The following is a 4,687-nucleotide window of genomic DNA, read 5'->3' as shown; positions in this document are numbered from 1 at the left end:
TTTGGACTAGGGCCCTGTTCTCCCAAGATCTATTCCAAATTGAAGAACCTTTTACTTGTCCTATCATTCTTATGAGGTTCTTCTCCTGCCAATCTCTTGCATACTTTTTCTTCCATAGTTTTGCCTAAGGGGCTTGAATTTCCTTTAGCCATCTCCACCAGATTTTGGCTCCTAGCACTCTGTTAAGAATTCCTAGGTCATGAAGACCCAAGCCACCATGGGATTTTGGTTTGCATACCCTGTCCCACGCCACTAGGGCCCATTTCTTCTTTTCTTCACCTTTCCCCCAAAGAAAGTCTCTTTGAATGTTTCTTATATTAGTAATTACACCAGTTGGTGCCGGAATGGCTGATAGCATATAGATAGGGATACTTTGGAGGATAGCCTTAGTTAGAATCAGCCTCCCTACTAGATTTAGGGCTCTATTTGTCCATTTGCTAATCTTATCTTTTAGCTTATTTAGAACAGGCTCCCAGATTTCCTTGTGTAACGATTTGTCAGTGAGGGGAACTCCCAGGTACTTCATGGGCAATGACTCTCTTTGAAAGCCTAAAATCCTAGAAAGATTTCTCTGAATTGAAATATCTGTGTTGAAAAAGAAAATCTTTGATTTAGTGAGACTTACCTCTGTGCCTGCTACCATGGAAAACTCACTTAGAATCTTCTTAAATGCTCTGGCTTCCTTGACTATGGGTGTGCCTTGAAGCATAGTGTCATCTACAAATTACTGATGTGTCACCATTTCCCCACCTTGAGTGAGTCTCAGACCCTGAATTCTTCCTTCCTCCTTAGTAGCTCTGATTTCTCTTCCTAACCCTTCCATCATTAGAATGAAAAGGAAAGGAGAGAGAGGATCCCCTTGCCTGAGTCCTCTCGTAGGCTTGAAGGTTTTGGAGGGAGAGCCATTGAGAAGAATTGAATAGCTGGCAATGGTAACTAGCGCCATGACCCACTTAATCCAATTGTGATCAAAGCCATAGGCTTTTAGAACTGCTCTTATGTACAACCAGCTAAGTTTATCATAGGCCTTTTCTATGTCCAGCTGAATTATCATCCCTGCCTGTTTATTGTTATTGAGTGAATGAACCACTTCATGTGCTTGAATTATGTTATTAAGAATTTGTCTTCCTTCCACATAGCCCATTTGCTCCTCTGACACTAGGGTAGGGAGGAGTGGTTTGAGACGGTTGGAAATTACTTTGGATATTATTTTATACATCACATTGCATATATCTATAGGTCTAAATCTATCTGGAGAGGTGGCACTTTCCTATTTGGGGATTAAGGCTATGAAAGATTCATTGAGCGCCTTCAAGATCGTCTTAATTCTTCGAGAGTCTTCCACAACCTCTAGAATATCTTGTTTTACTATCCTCCAACAAGCTTTGAAAAAGTCCACATTGAAGCCATCCAGGCCTAGTGCTTTCCTATTGTGCATCTCTGTAATGACTTCCTCAATCTCTTCCTCTGTCACTGGTTTGTTGAGATTGTAATTTTCATCTCTAGAAACCGATTTAGGAATGTATTGAGTAAATCTTTTCGTAAACTGATATCTATCTTCCAAGGTTTCCTCTGCAATTCTTTGGAAATGCTGGACTAGAACCTCTTCCATCTCTTCATGAGTGTTTCTTTCTATTCCATGCTGATCTGTGAGTTTCACAACTCTGTTGTCATTTCTGTGAGCTATGGTGGATCTGTGGAAGAATTTGGTGTTTCTCTCCCCTTCCTTAATCCAGTGCACTCTGGATTTCTGTCTCCAGAATATTTCCTCTTGTAGACATCTATTTTCCCAATCATGCTGGAGTGACTCTACCATCTCTTTCCTTTCATCTATATAGCCTTCTATGATAAGAATTTGGTTTATTTCCTTTAGTTTCTTTTCCACATCTCCTTTAGCTTTGAAGATATTGCCAAATTCCTTTTTATTCCAATCTTTGAGCCTGCCTTTGATGTGCTTGAACCTGCTGTGTAGAAGGAACATCTTTGTACCTTGAAGGGGTAGCTCTTCCTTCCACCATTTTTCAATGTTTGTGAGGAAATTTGAGTGTGTGAGCAAAGCATTCTCAAACTTGAATGGGGAGTTCCTCGGTTTACCAAATAGAGAAGCTTCCAATTGGATAGGCCAGTGGTCTGAACCTCCAAAAGGTAGGATGAGCACATTCAGGCTACTTCCCATGAGAAGAAGTTCCTCTGAGATAATGAATATGTCTAATTTTGAGGCTAATTGGGTGGGGTCACCCCTTTTGTTACTCCAAGTGAAGATTCCATTACTAGTTTCCATGTCAACCAATTTCATATTGGTGATGAAGTTCTGGAAGGAAACTGAATCCCTACCAAGAGTTCTAGTACCTCCTTTCTTCTCCATGAGTGATTTTGTCATGTTAAAATCACCTCCTAGAATCTAGGGTAGAGCTGGGTATCTTTTCTTCATATCCTCCAGAGTGGTGAGGAGTGGAAGTTTTTCCTCCGTTGGCTGAGGACCGTAGACATTGGTGATCATGTAACATTGCCTATCACCCATCGATTGAAAATCAAAGAGAGGTGATGTCTGGAAGCCTCCACATCAATCACACCAAATTTCTGTGGATCCCATAGAGTGAAAATGCCACCAGCAGTTTTATTTTCTTTAGCTTAAAGGTATTCATTTCTATTTAACCATTTGCTATGTTTTTCTCTGATCTTCTCCACTGAGCATTTTTTCCCCGTATGAATACTATGTTAGGTTTTTCCTCTTTGATTATGTTACCTAGATTCCTCTGTTTTCTCCTACTCCCTAGTCCTCTAATGTTCCAGGTTGTGATTTTCATTGAGGTGGGGATTTAAAGGAGTAACTGGAAAGGTCTTTCATCCTTATTGATTCAACCATGAGTTTTCCACACTCCAGCAGTAGTTCTTTCTTCCTTTTTCTTCCCCTCCTCTTTCCTGGGTTTTTTGTTAATTTTCCTGTTATTAATCCTATTGAGGAAGTCCCTTTATTTTCCTAGTTATCATGTCCTCTTTTGACTCTTGCAACTGTTTGATGTGACTTGTTAAGGAATAGCTATTGTACCTTGTCAACATCCTCCTGAGGTATGGAGTTTATTCCCAAGTTTTCTCGTTGTTTAAGAAACTTTTCCAGCTCTACGTTCCCCTTTCCAGGATCTCCTGTAAGTCTTGGTCCTCTGTGCCACTTTCACTTTGAGTTGTGTCATGGTATTTTTCTATTTCCATGTTACTCAAAGGGTCTGTCGTGTGTTCATTCTATTCCTGAGTGAACTCCATGCTGGTCTCTTTTCCTTTCCCCCTTGCTGTCTGATTCTCTGTCCTCTTTTGATCACCTCCATCTATATTTTCTTCTCCTAAGATCTCAAAATTGTTGTGCTCTCTTGTTTTGTTATCCTTCTTAGTAGGGTTCTTTTGTGTCTTCCTTCCCCCTCCTTTTCCTTTTCCTCCGACTTTGGTGAAACCTGTCTAATCTTTCCTTTTACTGGTGTTTAGATCTTCCTCCCTTCTATTAAGAGGACAGTCTCTAGATAGGTGCCCATGTTCATGACATTTGTGACATCTAAACGGGATATGTTCATAGTCAACTGTTTGAACCCATTCCTCATCATAGACTTCTAGAATGACCTCATCTGGAAGGGCTCCTAATAGGTCCATCTCCACACAGATCCGAGCATAGGAGGTATATTTTCCTCATAGAGTTGCCTTTGAAATCTTTAAGAAATGACCTAATTTATTGCCTATAGCTTTTAAAGATTCTGGCATCCAGTAATCTAAAGGTAAGGAGTAGAGTCTAATCCATACCGGTACCGAAGTGAAGGTTTCTCATTCTGGCACAAAGTTCATCGTCCATGGCTGCATATAGAGTCCAGCAACTGCAAAGAAGTATGGTCCTCCTTCAAAAATCCTGTCTCTGTCCTCCATGTTTGTGAATACCACTGTAAAAAAACCCTTGGATCCAAGATGTATATTTAACTCCCCCTTTGGTTTCTAGTTGTATTTTATCCAAGTGTACAACGCTTTCTCTGACGGCCAGATACCCATAAATTTGCATATGATGGCATAGTTTGCCATGTGATCCTTGTGCTCTTGCAGAGCTGGATCATTTAAAATAACCCATAGTTTAGTTATGGTCTTGGGTTTACAAGGCCCATCTTGGTTCTGTTCCCTGTATCCTAACCTTTGTCTTCCGCTTTCTCCTCCTGTCAGTTCTCTTCATGGATCCCTTGTTCTACATGGGTTTCGCTGCCTTCCGCCTTCTTAGTGTCTATGTTTTTTTTCTTGACCTCCAAAGGTTGTGGAGGTTTGCTCTTATTCCCTGCTCTTCCCCTGCTTGCAACCACATTACTGTAGGAGGGAGTGGAGCTCCCTCCTCCCTGTGCTTCCATGGGTACCTGTTACCCTCTGCCACGCTCTTTGTTGAACCCTAGAGCCTTGATCGTGCCAACCTCTCTAGATAACAAATCCCTAACCCTATTGATAATTCATGTAAGTAATTTAAGATCAATTAAATCACCAAACATTTTGGCAATGTTGCTGGGGAGCTGAAAGCATAAACATTCAAAAATGCAACAATAAATCAAATTAAACAATAATAAGTACAAAATTAAATATGAACGCAACTTTGAACTATCCATATTGGGGTGATAGTGTTATAAGGAAGATAGTTGGCATGGCTTTATTGATCAAAAGGATGAGTTGATAG

Source organism: Pinus tabuliformis, chromosome 2_2, assembly GCF_031772625.1.
Source record: "Pinus tabuliformis cultivar Carrire ecotype Pingquan chromosome 2_2, CPIR1, whole genome shotgun sequence".
In the NCBI taxonomy this organism is placed as follows: Eukaryota; Viridiplantae; Streptophyta; class Pinopsida; order Pinales; family Pinaceae; genus Pinus; species Pinus tabuliformis.
The sequence above is the reverse complement of the archived record's forward strand: the minus strand, read 5'-3'. Positions refer to the sequence as shown.